We start from the raw sequence: 21370 nt of genomic DNA on the forward strand, positions 1-21370 counted from the left end.
TTGAGGTTGCTGTGAGGTAGGCTGACACCACGGCACTCACTCTAGGCTGGGCAACAGAGTAAGACACTGTCTCAAAAAAAAAAAAAAACATATCCACACAAAAAAACCCGTACATGAATTTTCATAGCAGTGTTGTTCATCATAGTTGTTTGGGTTCACTCACTCACTATCTATTCATTAGTGAATACATAAGTCAAATGTTGTATATCCTACAATGGAATAATATTTAGCCATAAAAGAGAATGATGTACTATTGATATACACTGTCCAGATCACACTTGAAACATTATGCAAAATGAAAAAAAGCCAGTTGGCCACACAGCATATAATTCCATTTATATCACATGTCCAAAGAGGCGAATCTAGAAAGATGAAATATGTTAGTGGTTGCCAGGGACTGAGGAGAGGGAAGAACGGGGAACGACTACTAATTTCTTTTTTTTTGGGGGGGGGGTGATGAAAATATTGTAAAATTAGATAGTGGCAAGGGCTGTATAACTCTGACTTATGTACTTTAAAAAGGTGTTTATGTTATGTGAATAATCTCAATAAGGCTGTTACAGTAAAAAAGTTATTTCTCCCCTCACTCCCGCAAAACAGAAAAATTGGTTACTTAGGATGTACTCGCAGAAGTACTAAGTTCTGCTCTGTGACACTGCCAAAGTGCTTCTGCAACAGGTTCCACAGATTTGTACTCCCTCCAGCACTGCATTTAGCACCTGTGTCACTGTGCGCACGTCTGAATCAGCACCATCTCTTAAATCTGATAAAAAAAATTTTATTATTGGTTAAACACTTTCTTCTCCTATTTTCATCATATATTTCTTTTCAAAGGGTCAGTTCTTAGCCTTTAAAATTTACCATCTTTATGCATACAGCACAAATGCTTCAATTTCTCAGGAAATGTAGAAATAGTTACTTTCTTGCCATTTTGGTCAGCAATAATTAACTCATCCCAATGGGTTCCATTTCAGCTTTTAACAATAAAACCTGACTTGAAGTCAAATATTTTGAACAGTTATAAGAACCACTCTGCTTCTCAGACAGGGAAATTAAGAGGGTCACTACAATATGAGTCCACCTGGGTTATGTCTATTTCCAGTTTCCTGGCTGCAATTCACTTTCAAGTGAAATGTCCAAGTGGCTCCCAAGATATTTTAAAACCATAAGGTGTAGCAGAAAGGAAATGAAACATTTATCGGCATCTTCTACAAGCCAAGTGCTTTATGTGTATTACTTCATTTAATCTTAATAAGCCTATTACCCTCACTTAAATGAAAAGAAAAATAAAAATCACCACGGGTAAGAACTTGCCATGCAGCAAATATGTGCCAGAGTTAGGGACCAAACTGAGGTGTGTCTAACTCCAAAGTCCATATTCTTTCTGCCACTGTACAGCACTTCCCAAGCTTACTGACTCTGAAAAATCAGAAAAGACTTCAAATGTGAGTTCTGCCACTTACTGTGTGACTAGTTTCTAAGCTTCTTTAGAACAGTTTACAAAAACAAAATAAATGTAAAAAGAGGAGGCTAAAAACTCACTGTGGAATGAAACTTTTTAAAAAATAACACTTTTTTAAAACAGCAAAGTGTATGGAATAATTCTAAACACTTTTCTCGAATTTATCTCAAGATTCACTTTACCTTCCAACAAACAGAGACACCTGCATATCCATTCACAAACATATAATGTGGATGAAAAACATTTTTTAGTGACTACACTGCCAGTCTCTAAACAAGAAATACATCATTTCTCAGTAAAAAAGTCCACATTGACTACACTGCTTTTTATTTTTCTTTACCATGTGAGAAGTGCTTTCCGCAACACATGCACCGTCCAGGATGTAGCATTGCGGGGTAAGAGAAATGGCTACTGAACAGAAAAAGACTACAAGAGCTTGCGAGCAAGCAGTAATACAACACAGAAAATGACATAGCTAAAAACAAGGCAAAACATCAACAGCCTACTTCTACACTAGGTAACAGGTACCTTTCCTGTGGCAAAGGAAAAAACATTTAAATTATAAAACCCTTAAAGGATATTTGATTGGCTTTAAAAATTGCTACTTTAGGCCCAGCACAGTGGCTGGCGCCTGTAAGCCTAGCACTCTGGGAGGCCGAACGGGGAGGATCCCTTCAGCTCAGGAGTTCAAGACCAGCTTGAGCAAGAGTGAGACCTCTTCTCTACCACAAACAGAAAAAATTAGCCGGGCATGGTGGTGCATGCCTGTAGTCCCAACTACCTGGGAGGCTGCGGCAGGAGGATCACTTGAGCCAACAAGTAGGAGGTTGCAGAGAGATATGAGGACTCCACCAGCACTCTAGCCCCAGCAACTGAGTAAGAGCTGTCTCAAAAAAAAAAAATTGCTGGCCGGGCACGGCGGCTCATGCCTGTAATCCTAGCACTCTGGGAGGCTGAGGCGCACGGATCGTTTGAGCTCAGGAGTTCGAGACCAGCCTGAGCAAGAGCAAGACCCCGTCTCTACTAAACATAGAAAGAACTTATACGGACAGCTAAAAATATATATAGAAAAATTAGCCGAGCATGGTGGTGCATGCCTGTAGTCCCAGCTACTCAGGAGGCTGAGGCAGGAGGATTGCCTGAGCCCAGGAGTCTGAGGTTGCTGTGAGCAAGGTTGACACCACGGCACTCTAGCCCAGGCAACAGAGTAAGACTCTGTCTCAAGAAAAAAAAAAATTGCTACCTTAAGACCTAAACAATTACTTGACAAGATTGGGACTGGTAATTTCCAAGAATGCAATACAGCAATACACATCAGCAATTCTTCCACAAGAATTTTCACAGTCATAAAACAAAAGTCAAATCAAACATTAACATAAGAATTCTTACATGCTAAATTTTCTTTTTCTAAAAACTCCCTCACTCTGACACATAGAAAGGGTAGCAATATCTAATAAAACTGTCATACTACACATAGATGAAGGATGTCAAAAAAATACATTTTTCTTCTAGAAGTTTTTAACATTAAGACATCAGTAGGACTTGGGCAGTCTAAAAAATATGAACATATTTACAGGCCCATATTTCACCACATGGCTATTTAAAATAATTCTACTTTACATAGAGTCAGGAACGGTTTTTGTTAGCTAGTATAAAACAATCAGGCTATTGTACAATGGTGAGAGAGCTCCTAAGAAAAAAATTACTGCTTAAGTAATTCTTGTCTCCAGTTGACTCTGCCACATTCTGCTCTCTATAAACACCATTGTTTTTAATCACAACTTTACTGACAGCTTTACCCTTGTCAAACAAAATTTTCACTTTCCAATAAGACCCTTTCAAACTGAAGTAATAAAAAGCAATGCTTATATGATCATAACATTTGCTAAGGCAAAATGTTATAGAATAGTATGTATAATAAGATCCTACTTTTGTGAAAAAGCATATATTCACTGATTTATCTGGAAGAACACTCAGCAAAATATTACCAGCGGTTGGTTATCTTGCGGTGGTAGGCGTAAAGGTTTCTTCTTTACCTTATATGTACTTTCTGATGCTCTATATTAAACACTTTTTTTCATATGCACATAAGAGAACAATTTGAGTTAAAGGATAGGAAACGTGGGTGTCATATTTTATAATAATTCAATACCACCAGTTCAAATCCACTTATTCAGAATTAACATAAAGCAAATGTTGCTCAAGAAATACCAATAAATTCCCCTGAGCCAACAAAGTTCAATTTTTAAACAATAAACTTCCTCAGATAAGAAAATGATGCCTGTAATTTCATGTCTCTTTACTGGAGAGCTGGGGGGAGGGTTGGAAATGGGCTGGAATGTCCAGGTAACCACAGGAAAGATAACAGGAAAACACTCGAGAAACAAGACAAAATCATTTCATTGATTTAGTGACATTTATTTGTAGAAGAAATCATGGAGTAGCAAAAGTAAATGATCAGAAAATGTAAGCAAGCACTTCAAGAGTAATAATGGGCAAAAGAAGAAAAAAGCCAGAAAAAAAAAAAACCAAAGAACTGAAGTCAGACATATTTATGTAAATCATTCTGGGGGGGAAAAAAAGGGTAGATAATGCCGTATCACTAACTGAATCGGATCTGCTTTCTTGACTAGAAAAGGAACACCTTTCAAAAGGCTTATTTACTGCTCAGTAGCAAAACCAAGAACATTCTCAGAGGAATCTGAAGATCTTTCGTGCCTGCTTTGGAATAAGCTAAGCTATTAGATATACAGTTAAATAACATACAAACATATAAATAGCTAATTTTATGCATTAAATGAATCTCAAGTAATCATCAGATGTGAAGGGAACATAATTTTGAAAAAGAAAGAAGGTAAAGCACTGAGGTAATTTCACTAACTCCTATGAAGAAATTATCTTTAAACCAAATCAACTAACGCTACTGGGTTAAAACATAAAAAATTGCCAATATTCAAACAAAAACCAGCAATTTCACATGGGCCCACCCAGTGGTCTCCTGATAAATACTGAACCACCACCTCTTTTGAAAGAAAGAGCCCTGATCTGCAGATTTTGCCCACTCCCGTGTTGTAACTGTCCCCCCACGGCCAGTCCAAGCTGCAGATGAGGCACCGGGCGCAGACTCGGAGCGAGAGGCACAGGCACCCACCGACGCCAGCACCACTGGCTCCACGGGACACGCTGAGGACCAGAGCAGGTCCCAGACTGTCTCACCCTTTTCTAAAACCAAGCTTTTGTCTGATTGATCCAGTTTCTGTCTTCCCCAGGTCAGAAGAAATGTGCTGTTGACAGTTTAAAATACTAGTACACTAAAATCATTCATAACAGAACAGCTGAGACTGGTACCCGGTTTCATCCATTCAGCACTTTACTGCACACCTGTTTGGTGCCAGGTAGCGTTCTGGGCATTGTGGACAGCAGGGAACAAGACAAAGGAGGTCCCTGCTCTCATAAGAAATATATATAAAAATACATAATTTCAAGGACTGAGAAATGCCATGAAGAAATTAAAACAGTAATGGGGAAGCTGTTTTAAACTGAGTGGTGAGTTAGGTGATACTTAAGCTGAGACCCTAAAGTTAAGGGGCCAGGCTCAAGATCTGGGAAAGACCATTCAGACAAAGGAAACGACTAGTGTAAAAGTCCTAAGGCAAGACCAAGCATGGCATGTTTGAGAAATTGAACAGACTAACTTGGATAGAGTGTAATGAGCAAAGGTGAGATTGTCTGAGAGGTTGTCAGAGGCAGGAAGATCTCCTGAGCCCAGGAATTCAAGACCAGCCTGGGCAACACAGCAAGACCCCATCTCTAAAAAAAAAAAAAAAAAAAAAATTCTGCTCAGCTGGGCACGGTGGTACACGCCTGTAGTCCCAGCTACTCAAGAGGCAATGGCAGGAGATTGCCAATGTAAAAACCTCCAATAGAAGTCTCATAGTTTTAGGGAGGGATTTTCAGTGTACAAAAATGTATTGGTATACCTGTCCTCTTGGTACTGTGCTGCCTATTTAGTCCCCCCTTAAAAAAGGAGAGGAATATAAGTACATTTATTGTTCTGCATGGCAAATTAGTAGCTAGCTACAACAATCCCAGGAGTTATGATCACACCACTACACTCCAGCCTGGGCAACAGAGCAAAACTATGTCTCTTTAAAAAAAAAAAAAACTGTGACTACAGCTGAAATAAACTTAGTGGTAGGACTACACACCAGCTCAGAAATAAGGATCTTATTAACCCAAGATGGTTACTTCATACGTGAAATGCTAACATATGAATTCAAGTACATCAATGTTTAATTCTAATGAACATGACCTAATTAGTCTATAAAATAAATTCACTATGTTGTTCAGGCTAGGATTATTTCAAAACCATAGGCAAACACTTCTAGTGTATCATCCAAAATCATTTTATTTGGTATGTAAATAGACTTTTTAAGAATTATAAAGGTCATGTTTATTTTAAAGTGAAAGAAAAATATAACACCAAATCCGATTTTTGTTCAAATTAGTGCTCAGGAGTTAAAGTAAAACATCAGCATATCAGTCTAAATTACATGTTCATATTACAAAAACTGTAAAGAAATACACACATACACACCCACACTCCCTATAGCCATGAAAACCAAGTCCACATTATGGCCGCATAAAAGTCCCCCAAGTCAATAAAGACAAATTTTTGCATATTACACAAAAATAGGAAACTGTGGAGACTGGTTTAAGGAGAATTTATACTTGCACATAAAATTATTTATTCATTCAGGAACTACTGAGCTACTCATTTCAACAATTTATCTAAAAGATTTTTTTTTTTAATCAACCAACAGGAAATGAGACCTACAGCTCAGGGAAAAAGGTGAAAAGACATTTTTCTTTTTTCTCATTTAAGAGCACAAATAAGTATATGCATTTAATGCTACTCAATAAACTTGTGATTATTGTAGCTAGCTGCTAGTTTACCGTGCAAAACAATAAATGTACTTATATTCCTCTCCTTTTTTAAGGGGGGACTAAATAGGCGGTACAGTACCAAGAGGACAGGCATACCAATACATTTGTGTACACTGAAAATCTTTCCCTAAAACTATGAGACTTCTATTGGAGGTTTCTACAAAAAAAATAAAAACTGCTAAGAATACCATTAGGCTTTCTCAGTAATTTCTCCTTTTCTTTAACAAAAAGAATTGAGCAAAACACAGAAGAACAATGAAGTTTTGGCTTCTGATCTCACCTGAGCCTACATCCCTGATAAAAAGAAGGGTATCATATAGTCCAACTTGAAGTGTCTAGTCCATGAAAATCACCAACACTCAGAACTCAAGAAATGTAACTTAAAAGAAATATGGGGCAAGCCCAAAATACATTTTTTACATGTTGTCACCCTATTTCCAAACCAGGTTTTCCTCTTCTTTATTTCATTTGCCTTAGCTCTCTTCATTCCTTTCCCATCTCCTCTGTTCCTTATCATTTCACTGTGTATTTTCACTTCCCATACACAAAAATTGACTTGAAACTTACTTTATATTCTTGTATCTAAATTTGTTTCTACTTAATTCTTACAGGACTATATAGTTTTAGGTGAAGTTCAAATACTTTTATTACAGAAACATGCATATAGGCTGTAACCAGAATCATGAGTAACAAGACAAGCAGCCATTCATTCAGGAACTGTGAGTGCCCATCAAGAGGCCATGGTCCTGGGGACTCTGCAGTGAATAAAACAATGCTCTATCCCTGAGGACATGAAAGCAAGCCTGCGCTTGGCAGGTTCAAGAAACCTGGAGGATGCCTGGGGGCCAGAGTAGAGGAAGCCAGGGAGAAACCTGATTGTGTAGGACACAAAACCAGAAAGGCAGGAGGTATAGATCAACAGAGGCTCTCATAGGCACAGCAAATATTCTGGCTTTTACTCTCAAGGATATAGAAAGCGACTGAACAGTTTGAACACAAGAGTAAAATAATCAGACTTTCATGTTAAAAGGATCACCCTGGTTGCTGGGTTGAGAATAGGAAAGTACAGAAGCAGTGGGGAGACTAGTGACTATGAAAATAACACAAGCAAGAGATTATGGTTGCTTACAGGGGTGGCAGCAAATTGTGGTTCCATTTATAGTTATGGCAGCATTTAAAGTACACAAAGAATGTACTTTCATGATAATTATTTGAATTAGACATGGGAGTATCAGAAGGAAAGCAGTCAAGATGTCTATGAGGTTTGGGGCCAGAGATACTGCAAGAGCGAGTGGACATTTAAAAGATGAGGAAGAATGGAATGGAAACTATTATTGGAGGGGGTGGGAGAGAAGAAGGAGGCGACGAGTTGTTCAGTTGTGACATGTTAAATTTGGGATCCAGATGTCTAGTTAAATTAGACATCTAGCTGAAAATGTTGAGTACACAGACGAACATACAAGTCTGGAGATTAGGAAAGAAATTCAGACTAAAGATAAAATTTTTAGTTAGAAATATATAATTCTAGCTAGATGAGATCAAAAGGGACTAAATATAAATACAGAAGAGGTCTAAATATATATACCTGGAACACTGCCTCATTTTTTAGAAGTTGGAGTGATGAAAAGGAACCAGCAAAAGAAACTGAAAATAAGCAGTAATATCACAGAAGCAAAGGGAAGAAGGTTTCAAACAAGAGAACATTATCAACCACATCAAATGCTGTTATTGCTGCTATATTCACTGACATTAGAATTCACCAAAGAGGTCACTAGTAACCTCAAAAAAGAGCTGCTATGGTAGAATGGAAGAGAAAAAAAACCTCACTGTAGTGGATCCAAGAGAGAGAGGGAGTACTGAAGACCACAAATGTCAACTTTTCTGGAGAGTAGTAACTAAAGAAAGATGTGAACAAGGTTTTTTAAAGATGGGAGATAGCAGTATCTATATGCTGCATATATTATCTATACGCTGACAGAAACGATCCAGCAACTATTATAAGCATTGACAAGTCAAAAGGGTCCACCAAAATTCAAAAGCTAACTGCAAAAAAAATAGTAATCTACATTATTTTGTAAAGATCAAGATTGGCTTTGGAGTGCATTAACTCAGACTTCTGAAGAAGCCAAATATTGTTTTTAAACATATATAAATGAAATAATAATAGGCAATGCAACCTTAGAATAAATGGAATACTAAAAATTTCATCGTCTTTTTAATAAGCAGTTCTATCAGTTGTAAAACTATAGATAAAGTCCATATATGGAACCACAAATTATTACTAATAATCCTTCTAATTTGAGCATTATCAAGTTAATCCTGTGTTTGTAAATAGTAAAGAAAAGGACAAAATAAAATTCCTGAAATAGTGCTTTAATTAAAAACGTTCCTTATGGAAAAGGAATCCAATGTTTATCGTCACTGATTTTTAAACACAGAAAATATTGTTGTTGCAAAGATTATTTACAGAACACAGAACCAGAAGTACAAGACCATTCAATAAATATGCTGTCCTAAAATCTTCTTGTAAGGCGCAGATAATAAAAACACCAGTTTGTTAAATCTCTTCCTCCCTTCTTTTTAAAATGTAGATAGATTTTACTAAACAGACAATAGGAAAGTGTAACCCAATGATCTTAGCCATTTTAAGTTACTTATTAACTTTTAAATAGACTGTTAGGAATTTACAGTTCCTGCAGTTCACCTTCCATCTTTCCCAACTTAAAGCAGGCACTAGGTGTTTAAGACAGCCTCCACTTGCAACATCCATTATAAGAACTTTATGCTCATTTTAAAAAAGGATTATTGTGAGTTTTGTTCATCCCTAGAAACAGCACTCAAAACAGATCTCAGCACATAATAGATGTTTAATGAATATCTGTTCAGTAAATGGTAATGTTTAATTGTATTAGTGCAACATTACGTTTTTTTTTTTCTCTCCTTCAATTTACAGTTCTCCCTTGTAGAAAAAGAAACTCAAGACCATAGCAGTCCCTCAAAAACATATAAACAACTTTACTCACAATGAAAAATAAAGCCGGGTCTCAAAATACAATCCCAGTGCCTCTTTATGTTCTCCATTATTTTTAAAGAAAATGAGATATAAAGCCTGTTTTTAAGAAATAGACAATGTATACCAACTTTTCTCAAAATAAAAAATTCACATTTCAAACTTATTTTCTATCTTAGTAGCACTGAGGGTAACAACTGATTTTCCAAAGTATGCATATATTGGGTAAAAATCAAAAACAAGCATATAAACAAAACTACATGTTTTTTGCCAACGTTTTTTCCTTAATCTTAGGCAAAAGGGTATGTGCCTAAATTTTACTAGATGTGAGACCCGCCTTGTCTGATGTTTCCAGATTCATTCGTTCAATGAATATTTTAAGGAGCATCTACTGTATTCCAAGCCCTTTAACGTTTAAATTTTTTAAGCTGCACACCACCACCGAATTCCTCTGCGAAGCCTCATCATTTAAAATAATTGCAAGGTAATAAGGAATCTTAACACTGTTTCTTGCACATATTTAAGTCAGTGGATTGGGGCGCTTTTTCAGCTGTTAAAGTGGCAGAGCGAGCCGCTACCCACCACGCCCGGGACCAAAGTCACGACCCGCAGCCACAGCCGGTGAAACCACCTGCGGGAGTCGCCCGCGCTCCTCCAATGAGGCGGCGGGACTTTCGCTCCGAGCCCAGCGAGCTCCACGGCGGGACCGGTGAGCGGGACCCGCTGGGCGCCTCGGGCGACAGTCGGGGCTCCGGAGCCGGGTACCCGCCCCGCCAACCCGCACCTGGGGACCCCGGCGTCCCCGCCCGCCCCTCGCACCACCCTCGCGACCGCCAGACCCGCCAAGTGGGGGAGGGGTCCGCATTCCCGTGTCCCCGCGGCGGGCGCTCGGCCACCTCAGTGCCCGCCTGCCTGAATTCCGAGCTGAGCTCGCGTCCGTTCCTCAGAGACAACGGACGAAACCCAAAGGGCGGTCCTCGGGGAGGAGACCTCGCCCAAACCTGGAAGCGGAGCCCCAGGCCCAGCCCGCAACCCACAGCGCGTGGCTGGCAGGGCCGGGCCACCTCACCGCGGAGCCCTCGGGGACCGGGGTTCGGGGCTTCAGGCCACCACGCAAGGGCCCGAGAGGGCGAGGCACGGGGCCGGCGCTGCACTCACCGTCGCCTTTGCCTCCGCCGCCCGCTCCGGCAGCCCCGCTCCCGGGACGGCTCCGCGGCTCCCGTTGCCCCCACGCCCGCAGCTGCGCTACCGGCGCGCTCGCCCCTTCCGCTTCCCGCCTCCCTCCGCCCCGCCCAGACTCGTGCGCAGGCGCAGCCAGAGGCGACGCACGTTCCAAGACTGGCGGGAGGGCGGGGCTTCGTGAAGCAACCGCCGCGGCCGCCATGACGGCCCCGCCCCGGCCAGGACCCGCCCCGGACCCGCCCCTGCCGGGCCCCGCCTCGGGATGGGCGGCAGCGGCTCCCCCACCCCCGCGACGCCCAGCCGCTTCTGAGGGGAGCCGCCCGCCGGCAGCAGGGGGTGGAGCCGGCGCGGGAAAGAGCACGCGGAAGATGGCGACCGACCCTGGGCGGGAGCGCGCGGGAGCCTCTTCCCCGCCCGGCCTGCAGGCGACTGCGGGTGGCGCCTGCGCGCGGTGTGGGCCACGGCCGTGCCCTGACGAGGAAATGGGGTGCCAGGGTGGCGGGGGGCGAGGTGTCTGTCAGTGGCAAGTGAGACCTAAAGGTCCAGAAACCCTTGGACCACTGTTTTTTTCAATGTATCAGTCAGAATCGTTTTGTCATTCACTGGCTTCAGGCCAAGCACATCCAGATGCCTTTTTTTTTTTTTTTTTTTTTTTGAAACAGTGTGTCGCTTTGTTGCTCAGGCTAGAGTGAGTGCCGTGGCGTCAGCCTAGGTCACAGCAACCTCACACTCCTGGGCTTAAGCGATCCTCCTGCCTCAGCTTCCCGAGTACCTGGGACTACAGGCATGCGCCACCATGCCCGGCTAATTTTTTCTATATATATATTTTAGTTGGCCAGATAATTTCTTTCTATTTTTAGTAGAGACCAGGTCTCGCTCTTGCTCAGGCTGGTCTCAAACTCCTGACCTTGAGTGATCCACCCGCCTCGGCCTCCCAGAGTGCTAGGATTACAGGCATGAGCCACCATGCCTGGCCCTGGATTTTTTAAATAGACTTCATTTTTTGTTATTCAGATATTGTATCACAAATTTTTTTCTATTATCTCCTATGTACTACACCATATTAGCATAATGAAGGAAAAATATCACATCATCATATCCATTCTTACAGAAGGAGCTTTAAACAAAATACAACGCCATTTTTTTATCTAAAAACCAAACAAGCTAGGTATAGAATGCAATTTTATTAGTATGATGAAAAGCATTTATGGAAAACACACAGTGAACATTATCTCAATAGTGGGGACTGAGAGCTTTTACCGCTAAGATCAGGGAAAAAGCAAAGATGCTCACTTTCACCTCTGCATGCAACATTATACTGAACAACAAATCTGGAGGTATGACATTACGTGACATCAAATTATACTACAAGGCTACAGGAACCCAAACACCATGGTACTGGTGTAAAAAACTGAGACTAATCCAAGGGAACAAAATAGAGAACCCAGACATAAAACCATCTACCTAGCACCAACTGATTTTTGACAAAGCAGAAAGCATACACTCAGGAAAGGAAGCCCTATTTAATAAATAGTGCTGGGAAAATTAGATATCCATACGCAGAAGAAGGGAACAGGATCCCTCTCTCACTACATACAAAACTCAATTCAAGATGGATTAAAGACTTAAATGAAAAGCACGAAACCATAAAAATTCTAGAAAAAAAGTAGGAAAAACTTTTGAGACTTCAGCCAAGTCAAAGAATTTATGACCAAGACCCCAAAGACAAATAGCAAAAACAAAAATAAATAAATGGGACTTAATTAAATTAGAAAATTTGTACACAGCAAAGGAAATAACCAACACCCTGAATAGACAACCTACACGATGGGAGAAATACTCATAAACTATACATCTGACAAAAGACTCATATCCAGAATCTACAAAGAACTCAAACAAATAAGCAAGAGCAAAATGAACACCCTCATCCGAGAATGGGCAAAAGACTGAAATAGACATTCTTGGAAAGAAGATAGAGAAATGGCCAAGAAACATATGAAAAACTGCTCAACATCACTAATCATCAGAGAAATGCAAATTAAAATTACAATAATGTACCACCTTACCCCAATCAGAATAGCCATTATTAAAAACTCAAAAAACAGGGCCGGGCACGGTGGCTTACGCCTGTAATCCTAGCACTCTGGGAGGCCGAGGCGGGTGGACTGTTTGAGCTCAGGAGTTCAAGACCACCCTGAGCAAGAGCGAGACCCCGTCTCTACTAAAAATAGAAAGAAATTATCTGGACAACTAAAAATATATATATAGAAAAAATTATCCGGGCATGGTAGTGCATGCCTGTACTCCCAGCTACTCAGGAGGCTGAGGCAGGAGGATCGCTTAAGCCCAGGAGTTTGAGGTTGCTGTGAGCTAGGCTGACGCCACGGCACTCACTCTAACCTGGGCAACAAAGCGAGACTGTCTCAAAAAAAAAAAAAAAAAAAAAAAAAAAAGTCAAAAAACAATAGATGCTGCCACAAATGCAGAGAGAAAAGAACGCTGACACACTGGTGGGACTGAAATTAGTAGAAACTCTATGGAAAACATAATGGAGAGTCCTCAAAGAAACAAATGTAGACCTACCATTGGATCCAGCAATGCCACTCCTGTTTATCTACTCAAGGGAAATGAAGTCATTTTATAATCCACTCGAATGTTTATAGCAGAACAATTCACAATTGCAAAGATGTGGAATCAACGTAAGTGCCCTTCAATTCATGAGGGGACAAAAATGTGTGTATATATGTGTGTGTGTATGTGTGTGTGTGTGTGTATATATACATGTATGTATATAAATCATGAAGTACTATTCAGCCATAAAAAGGAGGGAAACACCAGCCAGAGCAAGAGTGAGACCCAGTCTCTAAAAAAAAAAAAAAGAAAAGAAAAAAGAAAAATAACACAGGCATGTTGTCATGTCCCCGTAGTCCCAGCTACTCAGGAGGCTGAGACATGAGGATCACTTCAGCCCCAGAGTATGAGGTTGCAGTGAGCTATGATCATGCCATTGCCTTCTATCCCAGGAAACAGAGCAAGACCCTGTCTAAAAAAAAAAAAGGACTGAAGTAATGTCATTTGCAGCAATGTGGAGGGAACTAGAAACCATTATCCTAAGTGAACTATCTCAGGAATGAAAAACCAAAAACCGTATGTTCTCACTAATAAGTGGGAGCTACTAGATGGATATACATGGGCACAAAGCGATATAAAGGACATGAAAAACCTATAAGGGGGGAGAGAGGGAGAGTTGTTGTAAGATAAAAACTTGCCCACAATGAACACTATTCTGGCGATGGACACACTGAAACCCCTGACACTTCAGCATCATACAAGACATCCATGTAAAAAAATCACTTGTACCACCTTAATTAGCATTTTGAAATAAAAAATAACATTGTACTGAAAGTTCTGTCCAGAATATTTACATAAGAACAGGAAATAAAAGGCATCCATATGTGAAAGGAAAGTAAAACTATTCACAGATTCCAAATCACATGATCTTAAGTATAGAAAATCCTAAGGAATTAAAAAAAATTATTTGAGCTAGCAAACAAATACAGCTTAGTCACAGAACAACATATCAATGCACAGAAATCTATTTTATTTCTTTACACTAGTAATCAACAACGGGGAAATAAAATTAAGAAATAAATTCCATTTGAATAACATCAACAACAATAATCCAGTTAGGAAAAAACTTAACCAAGGTGCAAACCTGTATGTCGAAAATTACAAAATGCTACTGAAAAAATTAAAGAATATCTAAATAAATGTAAAGACAGTCCATGCTCATGGACTGGAGACTGAATGTGTTTGAAGATGGCCATACTACACAAAGTGATCTCAAATTCAATGCAATTCCTACAAAAACCCAAAACGGCCTTTTGGCAGAAATGGGCAAACTGATCCTAACATTCAGATGGAATTTTAAGGGAACACAAATAACCAAAATCTTCTTGAAACAGAAAGACACACTTGGAGGCTCACACTTCTCAATTTTAAATCTTAAACCTTACTGCAAAGCAACAGCAATCAAAACAGGATGATACCTGCATGAGGGTACACATATAGATCAATGGAACTGAACTGACAGTCCAGAAATAATTCCATACCTTTACGGTCAATTGATTGTAAACAAGGTCCGAGGTCACTAAATTCAACAAGTGACGTTAGAGAACTATCCACATGCACAGGAAGGACTGTACCCTTACATCACATCACACAGAAAAATTTAACTAAAAATGCTCCAAAGCCCTAAATGTAAGAGATAAAAACATAAACTCTAGAAGAAACACAGAGATAAACCTTCATAACATTGGGTTTAACAATGGCTTCTTAGATCTGACACCATAAGCACAGCAAGTAAAGAAAATATTTCCTCAAAATTAAAAACTTTTGGGAATCCAAACACACCACCAAGAAGTAAGATGACAACCCACAGAGGCATGTTATATATGTGATGACGGTCACACTTAAAGTGTTTTTTTTTTAGGTTAAAATAAACTTTTATTAAATGTTAGAAGAGATTTATATATAATTCACCAATTCTTTACAAAGAATTGCCAATCCTTGTCCACTTTTGTAATAATTCCTTTACAAATTTAGAAATTTTGCTGTGAAATACGGTCTACAAAACATTTCTTTAGAAAGCATCATTATGCTAATTTTAGGCAAAATAATGTTTAAAAGTGAAGTCTTTGCATGAAACTGAGCCGAAACACCCTTATTCTTTATCCCAGTGACAAAATAATGGTAAAATAAACATTAAACTGAGGAAACCATAAGTATCATGTAAACTCCTCAAATTCACCCAAAACATTTGATTACTTTCAGAACCAGTGCCATTACAAGGTATCAAAAATCATAGTATGTACTCAAATAAAATGAATGTTAATCAAATTAACATTTGATATTGTCACAAAGAAGTACCCCTTATTGTAAGATATATTATAGAGGTCTTTGTACATTGAAGATTTATGGCAAGAGCCATAAACCCTACAGAAGATAGTCTCCTCACACAGAATAATGATAATTCATCCATTTTAGAAGTGAATAACATCTTCTTAGTAGTGCTGCTGGTATAAAAAAAGATACAAATTCAAAATAAGCTGGCAACATACAAAAGTAACCAATGGTTTTGGTCTTTGTCTAAGAGTACACTCCCTAGTTTAACAAAGACTGGCTTTGAATCTCCCATTCAGAAGCACACGGTCACCACTTAAACATGGTGAAAATGGTGAAAATGGTGAACGCTATATGTATTTAATCATACAGAAAAAAGGAATGAAGTACTGATGTATATCGCAACATGGATGAACCTCGAAAATGTCCTAAGTGAAGGAAATCAGACACAAAAGGCCACATATTATATGAGTCCATTTGTATGAAATGTCCAGAGCAGGCAAATCCATGGTGATGAAAAATAGATTAGTGCTTGCCAGGGACTTGGGTACAGGGAAAGGAAAGTGACTTTGTAATGGGCTCTGAGTTTCCTTCAGAGGCAGAAAAAAAACATCTGGAACTATTAATACATACATGGTTGCACAACACGGCCAATGTATGACACTCCATTGAATTATATATTCACAAGTGGTAAAAATGGTGAAATTTTAAAAGTTGCTTTCCAATATTTATATACATTGTCATAGTATGGACTAGGACTTTGTCATATTGATTGGTGATGTAAACATAAGTGTGCAAACCTGAGATACCTCGCAACTGGTGGACACACGTGTGCACACACACGGCTACAGAACACAGCAAGGTAACATGGGGTTCAGTAAATTCTTATGAAATTTCCATGATCAATTAGGCCATTTGCCTTTCATTTGGCAGTGAGATTTAATTTTTCTTCACTAGTTATCTAAAATATAAACTGTTTCTTTGGTCTATATATAAATTGAAGCTGAGTCTCACAAATGATACACTAAATAGTGAATTTTTTTGTCTTTTGAAAAATCACATTATCAACTTTTCTACTGTTACATACCACAAACTGCTGTGACTTTAAGGCTCTAGCTGGGCAAACCCTTGGAAAATTTGCTAAGGGTGTCCACTGGGTGGATGCGTTGAGGGAACCTGAATAAAAACCCTGAGACACCAAAAACCGGCTGTGTCCCTGAAAGTGAAAGCAGAGTAGACTGCAGGCAGCTGAGGTAGACTGTGTGGGAGAGGGGAGCAGGCAGGACCGCTCAGGGTCTGGAGGCCATGGCCAGTCCTGCGTTGTTTCTCCAAGGCCAGTAGGAAACCACTGGCAAAGTTATAAACCAGGAGAGCGACATGACGAGACTTGAGTCTGTAAAGCGCTGTTTGCCTTTGTCAGGTTGAGACCACCAGTGTGTGTGGGGGGGATCTGCGCTCCCCCTGGGGGGCTGCACTGAGAGAGCACGGCATAAACACAGGGTGTTCCTGCCCGGAATGTGGGGTCTGCGTCTGCTCAGGAGGAAGCACTGCCCAGACCAGCCTTGGAGTCATCTCTGCTCTTTAGATCTGCCAAGGCTGGGAAACTGAGGGTCAGTCTCAGAAACAGTTCCAGAAAAAGAAAACTGGAACCGAAGGGAAAGACACATTTTTCTCCCAGTTGAGGAAGGCGGTGAAGTGGGCCTGGTGGATTGGACTGTCAGGGAGAAAGGTGTGTTTCCTGATTTGGGGTTAACGGTGATGACCGGGGAGCGTGTGGCTGCTGCAAAACACACGGTGAAACACATGGGAGTACCTACCGTGCAGTCGCAGACCTCACACAGCAATACGCTGGAGACTCTGAAGGCAGGATACAGAGGACTTTGTGCTGCGACGGCACGTTCCCTGGAAGGACGAAATTACTGTAAGGAAACTACGTTTATGAACAACCACCTGCACACCCTGCCAGTGAAACAGAGATGACAACGAACTTCCTCCCAGAGGCTAAGCCAGACCCACGTCCAGCTCAGAGGTTGATACCCCATTAGGGTAGAGAGGCCACCGGGTGGAAGTCACACCCGTGGCCACCACGTCCTGGGTGTGAGGGACCTCAGTGTGGTGGAAACTGTGGTTCCCCATTTCCAAATGTCCACACCGAGCCCCTCCCGGGTCTCTGAGGACCGGCCGCCCCTTAGCAGGCGGCTGGGGACAGCAAGGCAGTGTCCCCAGGGCTGGGACTGGAAGGTCGCACTCACCCTCGGGGTCTCAGGTCTGGGCATGGGAAGGCCTCACTCACTGGCAGCCGCATCCTCTCACACAGGGCGTGATGCCAGAGGGCAGGAGCAAACAGATGGTATATCTGACATACCATCAAAACAGAAAATAAAATAACTTTTTCAGACCAAAAAATGAAAGAAATTATCACCACCAGATTCTCATTACCAAAAAAAAAAAAAAAAACTAAAAGAAATTCTTCAAGCAAAAAAACATTAACCAGCTGGAAAGGTGGATCTGCACAAAACAACGAGGATGACAAGAACGATGCCCTGTCCCCATACAACGATCCTGCGTTTTCAGACCAACTCGCAGAGTCCCAGAGGGAGGGACCGTCTCACCCACGCACGCAAACGCTAACCTCGGTGACGGCTCCACCGGGTCCCCCACGACGGGGCCGACACAGACTCGGCAGTGGCGGGTCAAGGCAGGGGCGACAGCTCTGCCTGGGCGCCTCAGCCCTTCCCACGGGTCAAGAGAACACTACCTCCCCGGAGCCCAGGGGGAGTCAGGGCTTCACGGTGAGTCCCCACCCCCGCGGGGCCGGAGGGCAACGCCAGCTGAGCTGTGGCCGCCTCCTCCCGGGATGCTGTCGCTGCAGCCATCTGGGAAGGGAACACCGGCACCTGCCGTGTGCAGAGCGCGAGAGCGGAGCACCGTCCGGCCACTGCTCCCCCCCACCCCATGCAGAGAGACTGAGTCAGAAGCCAAGGAGGGCCCTGCTCGCCCCTGGTCACTCAGCCACAGGGGACAGCTCCAGGGCAGGGACCCGGTGGTCCAGCAGCTGAGGCCCCAGCGGCAACGCCCTCTGCCCCCCACCCTGGCGCCATCTGCCACCTCATGGCCAGGCCGGGGCATCCGCCCCCCCACTTCCCGCCATCGGGCAGACGTTACCCGCACTGCAAGGAGCACAGAGGAGACCACAGCCTCTCAGCAGCCCCTGCCGGCCAGTCACACTCAGCTTTCCCACGAGCCCACGGTGCTGCCTGTGCCTGACGCCTCCAGACCAGAAAGCGGCCTCTCAGCTGAGCTGCGGGTTTGCTGTGCTGTTACCTTCAAAGGCCAGGGAGAGGTTCACCTGCTCAGGCGCCAGAGGAGTTTGCGCACACCTGGCGAGAAGCTCACCAGGTGACCCAGGAGTTCCCCCACAGGCTGCTCAGACGTGGGTGCGAGTCCCTGCTGCGTCCTCCCCATCCGCGGCCCAGGCGGGAGCCGACAGACACCAGAAGCTGCTGTGTGGTCAGCACATGGCTGGGAGAAGCCCCTGGCACTGGAGCTGTCCAAGCCCCAGGGACAGGCAGGGCCAGACCAGGCCCGCATCGGGACGATTCAGCACCGAACATGCAGGAGCCCAGGGCAGGGAAGAGCCCCAGCCGGGAACCTGACCCGGAGCCCCAGCTGTGCCTCCCCCACAGTGCCCTCCCCACAGTGCAGACGCTGCCTGCTTCGTGGTTCTGTCAAAGAGGAAGTAAATCCAAGCGTTGTCCTTGTGAGGACACAGCAAGGGCAAACCCCAACCTGGGAGAGCTGGAGGCTGTGCAGCAGCCAGGCCATCCCTCCTGCTTCCCAAGTATTTTTCAGCTCAGACAAGGTAGTTTTCATTTATGTAAGTTTCATTTGGGTCTTCTTTATTTACATCTTCTATACCTCTGCTTTGAACATGTTGATGCAGTTATGACAGCTGTTTTAATGCCCTTGTTCTCTGCTGACATCTGTATCAGTTCTGGTTTGCTTTCAATTTATTGACTGCTCCTTAGTATGGGGGTCATATTTTTCTGCTTGCTCGGACATTTCGTTGGATGCCAGACCTTGTGGATTTTACCTTGTTGGGTGCCAAGTGTTCTTATGAGGCTACGAATACTCTTGAGTTTTGCTCTGGGATGCACCTGGGCTTCTTGGAAAGCATTGACCAATTCGCATTGACCAATCAGGACTCAGCCTCACTGACCAATCAGACTCAGCCTCACTGGCCAATCAGGACTCAGCTGCACCACCCATTCAGATTCAGCCGTATTGACCAATCAGGACTCAGCCACACTCCAATCAGACTCAGCCACATTGACCAATCAGGAATCAGTCCCACAGACCAATCAGACTCAGCCACACTAACCAATCAGGACTCAGCTGCACTGACCAATCAGACTCAGCTTTAGCACGTCTGGAGCTCACATGCATTAAGCAATTAGAACTGAGATGCACTGACCAATCAGTCTCAGCCACACCGACCAATCACACTCAACGGCATTAACCAATCAGACTCAGCTCCATTGACCAAACAGGACTCAGCTGGACTGACCAATCAGATGCAGCTGCATTGACCAATCAGGACTCAGCTGCATGGACAAATCAAGTCTCAGCTGCATTGACCAATCAAACTCAGCCTCACTGACCAAGCAGACTCAGCCGCATTGACCAATCAGGACTCAGCCTCACTCACCAATAAGGACTAAGCCTCACTGACCAATCAGACTCAACCACATTGACCAATTAGGACTCAGCCTCACTGACCATTCAGGACTCACCCTTACTGACATATCAGAGTCAGATGCACTGACGAATCAGGACACAGCCGTACTGACCACTCAGGACTCAGCTGCACTGATCAAACAAGACTCAGCCGCACCGACCAATGAGATTGAGCCGCATTGACCAATCAGGGCTCAGTCTAACTGACCAATCAGACTCAGCCGCATTGACAATTCACACTGAGCCGCATTGACCAATCAGGACTCAGCCTCACTGACCAATCAGGACACAGCCACACTGACCAATCAGGACGCAGCTGCACTGACCAGTCAGGACTAAGTCACACCAACCAATCAGGATTCAGCCACATTGACCAATCAGGACTCAGTCTCACTAACCAATCAGACTCACTGAGCCACATTGACCAATCAGAACTCAGTCTCACTGACCAATGAGACTCAGCCACATTGATCAATCAGGACTCAACTTCCCTGACCAATCGGGACTCAGCCGCATTGACCAATAAGGAGTCAGCCTCATTGACCAATCAGGACTCAGCCTCACTGACCAACCACAGTCAGCTGCACTGACCAATCAGGACTCAGCCTCACTGACCAATCAGACTCAGCTGCACTGACCAATCTGACTCAGCCTCACTGACCAATTGGACCAAGCCAGTGAATCCCTCATTTGTATAATGAACCTGACCGGAGCCTGGGCGAGAACTTCCGCTGTGTGACCTGAGCCTTCCCTGTGCTCTCTGGAACGACCCCCCTATCACACGGAAGGCGGGGTCTCTGGAATGAGTCTCTTTCCTTCAGACTCCTTTTTAGACAACTTCTGTTCCCGGCAGGCACGCGTCCAGCAGACCTTCCCCCAGCTGTCCATACCCGCGGGCCCACCCAGCCCCGCCCTGCACCCTCCCCAGACCTCCCGCTCAGGCTGCAGCTCATCCCTGCTGGGGCTGCACGGGAGCTACTGGAGCCCCTGAGGGCACGGACCTCGCTCGCTTGGCAGTGGGCTGCATGGTCGTGGTGCCCGGCAGAGGCTGCCTGGCTCCCGCGCATCACCTGGTTCTGGCGAGCAGTGGGGTCGCAGGGTGTGCTCCCTGACGAGGGCTGTCATTGGGA

General features: G+C 43.2%; 2 long non-coding RNA genes across 2 annotated transcripts in view; one reads left to right on the forward strand and one right to left on the reverse strand.

The window, feature by feature from the left end:
- The window catches only part of LOC123643720, a 40490-nt gene extending 29796 nt beyond the window's left edge, over positions 1-10694 (reverse strand). Inside the window, exon 1 of the long non-coding RNA XR_006736900.1 lies at positions 10578-10694. This is a non-coding gene — a long non-coding RNA (uncharacterized LOC123643720). The remainder of the gene's footprint in view (positions 1-10577) is intronic.
- LOC123643718 overlaps positions 1-21370 on the forward strand; it is a 168748-nt gene that overhangs the window by 66382 nt on the left and 80996 nt on the right. The gene's annotated exons all lie outside the window — the stretch shown is intronic.

This window comes from Lemur catta, chromosome 8 (assembly GCF_020740605.2).
Source record: "Lemur catta isolate mLemCat1 chromosome 8, mLemCat1.pri, whole genome shotgun sequence".
Lineage (NCBI taxonomy): Eukaryota > Metazoa > Chordata > Mammalia > Primates > Lemuridae > Lemur > Lemur catta.